Source organism: Triticum dicoccoides, chromosome 6B, assembly GCF_002162155.2.
Source record: "Triticum dicoccoides isolate Atlit2015 ecotype Zavitan chromosome 6B, WEW_v2.0, whole genome shotgun sequence".
Classification (NCBI taxonomy): Eukaryota; Viridiplantae; Streptophyta; class Magnoliopsida; order Poales; family Poaceae; genus Triticum; species Triticum dicoccoides.
Genome location: NC_041391.1, coordinates 70,030,243 through 70,037,910, shown reverse-complemented (window position 1 = coordinate 70,037,910; position 7,668 = coordinate 70,030,243).

Sequence of the window (7,668 nt, the reverse complement as noted above, 5' to 3'; positions counted from 1 at the left end):
GATCACGGTGGCCTCTGAAGTACCACTCAACGACATAATAAATAACCGCGATGCTATAGGCCGGATTGCTAAATGGGACGTCGAGCTCCTTCTACTCGACATAACATACAAACCATGGCGGGCCATTAAATCGCAAGTATTGACTGACTTTGTCGCCGAATGGACAGAAGCCGAACTCCCTAAAGAGTACGGCGCGTACTCTAACTGGATCATGCACTTCGACGGCTCTAAAATGCTGGCCGGATTGGGAGCAGGTGTAGTCCTGACGTCTCCCACCGGAGACACGGTCCAATACGTACTCCAAATATTATACACAGACTCCAACAACGCAGCCGAATATGAGGCTCTATTGTATGGTCTTCGGATGGCAGTCTCTATGGGCACTCAACGCCTGGAGGTGCGCGGGGATTCAAACCTAGCAATATCACGATTAAACGGAGACTTTGATGCCAAGGATCCGAAAATGCCGGCCTATCGTAATGCCGTCCTCAAAATGTCAGCTCAGTTTGAGGGGCTCGAATTCCACCATGTGACTCGAGAAAACAATCAAGCGGCGGATATCCTCGCCTGCATCAGCGCTAAACACGACCCTGTCCCACCTAACATATTCCTGGAAAGGCTATTCAATCCATCCGTGGTATGGGAAGGGGAGTCCGGCAAAACTAGCACGGACCCGAATACACCCCCAGACTCCGAACCATCAGGCATAATCGGAGGCTCCACCACTGAAATAACACCTTCGTCCCACAAAATCATGGTTGTAATTGCCTCGTGGACCGAGCCTTTCTTGGCCTACCTAAATAGGCAGGAGCTCCCTGAGGACCAAAATGAAGCACGTTGCATCGTGCGGCGCTCCAAAGCCTACAAAGTCCATGAGGGAGAACTCTATAAGAAAAGTGCGACCGGAGTGCTCCAAAGATGCATCTCCGAGGAGGAAGGGCGGCAGCTCTTGGCTGAAATCCATGCCGGACTCGGCGGGCACCACGCTGCGGCTCGGACACTCCTCAACAAGGCCTTCCGCACAGGCTTTTATTGGCCGACAGCCCGAGCAGACGCACAAGACCTTGTTCAACACTGCGTCGGTTGCTAGCTCTTCGCCAATCAGAGCCACATGCTCCCCACCGCTCTCCAAACAATCCCCATTATGTGGCCCTTCGCGGTCTGGGGGCTGGATATGGTCGGACCCCTTAAGGGGGGAAGCCATAAGAAAAAATACTTATTGTTCATGGTGGACAAGTTCACCAAATGGATAGAAGCCAAACCAGTCAAAATGGCCGAATCCGGACCAGTGATAGACTTCATATCCGGGGGTGTACACCAATACGGCATCCCCCACAGCATCATCACTGACAATGGCATTAAGCTCGATTAATCCTCCATCTACCATCCCCAAACAAACGGCCAGGTCGAACATGCAAACGTTCTCATCATGAGCGGCATCAAACCCAGACTAGTGCGATCCTTGACAGAATCGGACACGCACTGGGTCGAGGAGCTCGACTCCGTACTCTGGGGGCTGCGGACCACTCCGAATCGCACCACCGGATAAACACCATTTTTTATGGTATACGGCGCAGAAGAAGTACTACTCTGCGACATAATACATGATTCGCCTCGCGTACGCATGTAAGAAGAGAAGGAAGCCGAGCTAGACCGGTAGGACAACTTAGATGCCCTAGAGGAGGAGCGCGACGTCGCAAAAGCCCGTTCCGCATTCTATCAGCAGCAGGCTCGACGATACCAAAGCAGAGAAGTGCGGGCCAAAAGTTATAATATTAGCGAACTCGTTCTACGCCTACCAGAGAAGTAGAAGGACAAGCTCAAACCTAAGTGGGAGGGCCCTTCGTTCTTGACAAAGTTCTCACCGGAGAAGCTTACCGCCTATGTAATGCATCCAATAACAGACTCGAGCCGAACCCATGGAACGCGGCCAGACTCTGAAGATTCTACGCCTAGCGCCGAACTCAGTGTTCGTCTCCTTACCACTCCTTTTTCATTATGTTCCTCCCCTTTTTCCTTTCTTGTTCTTTTCATTCTTCACAAAAATTACTGAATACAGTGTGGATGCTCGGATCGCTCCGACCGCACTATGTGTGTAAGCCATACCTGGGGGCTTCCTATACGGAAGCTAAATATAATTGCTTTCATGGCTTCTTGCTTATCACATATGCGTTCTTTTTCCATGTGTGCCTTTTCTTCACCATTATATGCATAGATATGACTTAAGATGTGGCCATGCTGGGTTGCCTGGCTCTTGTGTTTATGCCCTACGTTCCCGTTAATTCGGCTAGGGCATAAGAGGGAGCACCTCTATGATTGTTACTGCTGGTTGAGCCGGATGTGTACCTCAGACTGGGTGAAGCCGAAAGCTAGCGTTCTTAAGGGAATATTCGGTCGGTGAACAAAAGATGTTTTTTCGTTTATCACAACATGAACCCCCATAAGTTTTTTATCCCGTGTCTCTGTTCGCAGTCCGGACATGTACATCGATGCATGCGCACCCAGGAAAAGGAACCCCTAACGGAACTATTCTCCCTGGAAAATGTTTCTTACTATCCATGTAATATAACATAACTAGTTAGGTACTTGTCTGTTCAAGCACTTATGACCCCTACGCCTGGTTTCCACGCATACCCCAGTTCTGAATAACTGAGCGGGTATTTCGGATACACCCCGGACTGTCGGATCCGGGGGCTGAAGCGAAAAGGTCTGCCATGACAAATGATTTTAATCCGGCTAGGGACTACATATGTCCATTGAATTACATAGTCACTTGGACTCACTATATTCTTCCTCTATACCATCCAACATGCTATATAGCTTACAATCCTGTTGGGAATACTTTGCGGCTAACACTACCTGGTCATACACCAGATTCACGGGAATTTCTTGCCCATCTAACCCCGCCGGTCCGATTTCGGCCATATGGTTCGGGTCAAGCTTGGTGTAGCACGTCTTCACCATAGCCCAAGCTTCTCTTGCATCTTGTCGACAGGATGACATCTTCCACAATCAGAAGCGCCGCCGTGCTCCTTGGAGCATATTCACGAGCTCCCCCATGCCTTTTGGTAGGAAGGTGGATGGCCACAAGGCTTGGGCAATACCCTGCATCACCTGCCGAGCTCGCTTGTGCAGTTGTGAGAGGTCTTGCAGCATATCGCCTGCAGATGCGGGCATCTCCTCTTCAAGGCGGCCCGTCAACATACCTACAGATATCAATTCTTTCAATATGATTCCTCGCCAAGCTGTACTAGAGTTCGTCTTGGCACTTACCAAAAATGCCGCGACAAAGCCTTTTGTTCTCCTTCACGGAGTCCGCCAGCTGAGCGCGAACATCTCCTAATTCGATGCCCAGCCGGACATTGGAATCTTGAAGATTGTTCTTCTCCTGCCTAACTTGCGTAAGAATATGCTTGCCAACTTTTAGCTGCCTTTGGAGATGTGACTCGTCACCTCTTACGACCTCCAGATTCACCCCAGGATTGTCTACAGAATTTTTCTGTTAGACTTATCATACAAGCCACTTACTAACTGGTACATTTCCATACAATTGAGACAAATGTTACCAAATGAGGCCTTCTGGGATTCCTCTAGCTTGGCAACCGTGGCGCTTAGCTGGGTCTTGCACTCCTCCAGCTCTCGGGAGAATTGGGCATTTTATCTACAAGGACCTGTGCATAAATTGATCCTTAAAACAGTTGTTCCAACCGTTTCAAGTCTCAGGGGCTACTGCTATACATGCTTACCAAATCTTCTTACCCTTATATCTTTGGCATACTGGTCCATCGCATGGGCAAGCCCGCCTTGAGCAGCTCGGATGTATGCGTCTCCCGAATTGAAAGCATTAAATGCCTCTTCAGAAAAGATGTTGTTGCGGAGTACGACCCGTCGGCGCCGGTGATTCATGGCACTCTCTACTTCGGAATTCGTGGCAGAGAGCATATCCGCATCCTCTGTCGGAGGATAATTCGGCATTGGCCCCGCATCCGCTTCCTCCCTCGAAGCCGGTCCTGGAATCCGGCTAGTGGAGGCGTGATTGGCAGGATCTCCGGATATAGTCTGGCTACTCCTCTTTCTGCTAGGACACAAAGGACGCTGTCACATTTCAAACACAATAATCACAAAGCAGGTTTTTACCATACCTCTGTAGCGGTGTTTCGGCCCTAACCGCCTTCCTCTTGAACCCGCCCGATTTGGACGCCCTTTGCCGACGGGCCCCCAGGGGCTCGGCGCCGCGTTCTGACTGTCGCCTCTACAAAAAGACGATATTTCAGGCATAAGGCATGGCATCAGAAAGGATTCCTCTTTAGAGGATAGGTTTTTTTGGCTTTGCTTACACGCGATGCAGGTAGCAGTCCGGGACAGTCGGCAATAATAGCCATTGAGGCGCAATCACAGCTCGCCTGATAAAATGTCCCATTGACGAGCTCCATAGTAATATCCGGGTCTTCTTCGAGTCTTGGATCGAAGGCCCTTCTGGGGTCCTTTGGCTGCAGGGAGGGGCTGGAGAATCCTTCTACGGCCCTCCTCAGTTCGTGCTCAGAAATATCGAGGTAAATAATCTTGACGAAGGACACCGGACTGAATGAAGCGGGAGAAAGAGTGACGACTTACCCAGCTTGGGGAGTTGTACATAGAAAACCCATCCCGCGGTTGTCAGGACCCCGACTCAATGCCACATCGATCTAGCATGTAACACCTCGTATCACTTTGCGGCCTCACGCACGGTATTCCCACGGGTGTCGCCTTACCTTTGCCCGGGACCGTTTGCGCCTTTTGGCACACGTATATGACAGTGTCGCTAGCATCCATATGATAAGGAGCCCGGGCTGACATGGCTAGTCGTAAACCCAAAGTGGCACAAACTTACAAGGACAGGCATCCATGACCCAGCATCGAACGTGTCGGTCATCAGCGAGTGAATCCAGGCAGTAGCACTGGGCTAGCAGGACTCCGGTGAACCGGGCTGTAGCGGGCTAACAGGACTCCGGTATTCATCGCGTGACATTTCCCCGAAGGGACAGACACAGGAACGAAGAAGGACACATGCCGGCCAGCCTAAGTGTTCCGGAGCAGTAGCAAGCTACCATGGCTCAGTGGAAACACTAGGAGACATTTCCCGGTAAGAGAGGCTACTAAGGATAAACAACTAGATAGTCAGATCCCACACATACCAAGCATTTCAATAACATACACACAATATGCTCGATATGTGCAAATACAACATGGCATCACAACATGACTCTACGACTCAAGTATTTATTCAATAGGCTCTGAGGAGCGAGATATTACAAACATGGGTCTCATGACCCAACAATCAGAGCATACAAGTCAAAGCACAAACGGAAGCTATCATGTCTGAGTACAGACATCTATAAATGAAAAAGGCTGAGAAGCCTGACTATCTACCAGATCCTGCCGAGGGCACAAGATCGTAGCTGAGGTAACAAGCTAAACGTTGAAGTCCACGCGAAACTACTAGTGAGACTGAAGTCTCTCTGCAAAAACATAAAATAGGCAAACGTGAGTACAAATGTACCCAGCAAGACTTACATCAGAACTAACTACATATGCATCATTATCAACAAGGGGATGGTGGGGGTTTAACTGCAGCAAGCCAGCTTTGACTCGGTGGCTATCCTGAACTACGACTGCAAGTGACTCTTTTGAGGTGGCGCACACGAGTCCACATATTCACCATATCAATACACCACTATGGATCCGCTCCCGTCTCCCTACGAGAACGCCATCCATAGCACTCACGCTTATCTTGCGTATTTTAGAGTATCCACTTTCACTTGTCTATGAACTGATATAAGCAACCCAGAAGTCCTTTACCGCGGACACGGCTATTCGAATAGATGATGTTAACCCTGCAGGGGTGTACTTCTTCATACATGTTTCCACTACTTAGCGTCTGAACACGACATGTGCTCGGCAGACTTCAAGCGAAAGCCGACGTGGGTGTAGACCACGACCTACCTAAACACTCAAGTCTCTAGTCCAGGTTTATCGCCTATTCGGGTTCCATCCATGAGGAGATCCGGCCGGAGTTTCGCTCACAGCCCCAAACGATGTGAACAGGGTTCCGTGACACCAAACGGGCGCCCGGTATACCCGGCCACGTGCCTACCGCATCACAGCCCACCCCTCCGGTCAGCGCTGTGCACGGCCTCTAGCATACTACAAACACCAGAAAGTACTTGCAACTCCTGGACAGAGGACAAGGATTATTAAGAAGTCGAGCGGGGTCATATTTCAGGGCCCAATGTATGGTAGTAGCTGAGTCATGGATCACAAACACAGAACTCAGTTCCTAAGGACGGCTTCAATGAGACAACCCACCATGTACTCCTACATGGCCTCTCACCGCTACCTTTACCAAATCGTGTTCACACACTTAGCTCACACACAGTAGGACATGTTCACACGCCTCTGATTCATCCCCGATGAATCAGACCTGACTCAACTCTAAGCAGTAGCAGGCATGACAAACAAGCATGAATGAGTAGGCACATCAGGGCTCAAACAACTCCTACTCATGCTAGTGGGTTTCATCTATTTACTGTGGCAATGACAGGTCATGCAGAGGATAAAGGGGTTCAACTACCGCAACATGTAACAGTTGAATCGGTGTTGTCCTAATGCAGTAAAAGAGAGCAGGAGCGAGAGAGTAGGATTGTATCGGAATGAACAAGGGGGTTTTGCTTGCCTGGCACTTCTGAAGATAGCATTGAGTCTTCATCAGTGTCAACGATCACATCATCGGTATCACGTCTATCGAGAGGGGACAAATACCGGCAACACAGAAGGGAACACAATCAATGCAATGCACAATATGATGCATGATCATGACATGGCAAAATGAATGTGTTTTGGGCTAATGCATCTAGCAACAAGTTAAATGGGGTTGGTTTGAATACAAGATTCAAATTCAAACTCCATATGTGATTATTTAAATGCCATTCACTTCATTTGTCCTAAACAGTAGTGATAAGTTGTTCTAACATGCATGGAAATGGTACAGATGGATTCCTTGAATTTTTTTGATAAATTTTCATATATAATTTGTTTTATTTGGAGTTACGGTTGATTTTATATGATTTTTAGAAGTTTGGGGTATTTTCTGAAATTTATAAATCATTTCCTGATTTATTGTAATTCCAGAAATACTTACTGCGTCAGCATTGCGTCACTATGACGTCAGCAGGTCAACAGACGCTGCTGCTGGTCAAACCTGACCAGTGGGGTCCACTGGTCAGTGACTGGGGATGGTTAGTGCCGCTGACGTGTGGGCCCGGTCAACGGCCACGTCAGCACGGTCAAAACTGACGCGTGGGGCCACTGTAATTAGATTAAACTAAACAGAAAATAAACTAGGATTAATTAAAGCGTGGGGCCTAGGTGTCAGTGACACGGTGCGGTGTTTAGTGGCTAATTAAGCCAGCCACGTCAGCAAGTGATGCCTGCGACCACGGCGACGGCGAGACCTCGCCGGAGTTGCTCTGCACGGCGCTACAGCCCGCGGCTGGTCGCGCTGAGGGCACCAAGATGGAGCCCATGCTCCCGCGCATCTAGGGGCGCACGCAGCTGGGCACAGGGAGGCCGGGGTCGACGGCGGCGACCACTTAGGCGGCGGCCGGAGCTACGACAACGACGGGTTAGGCG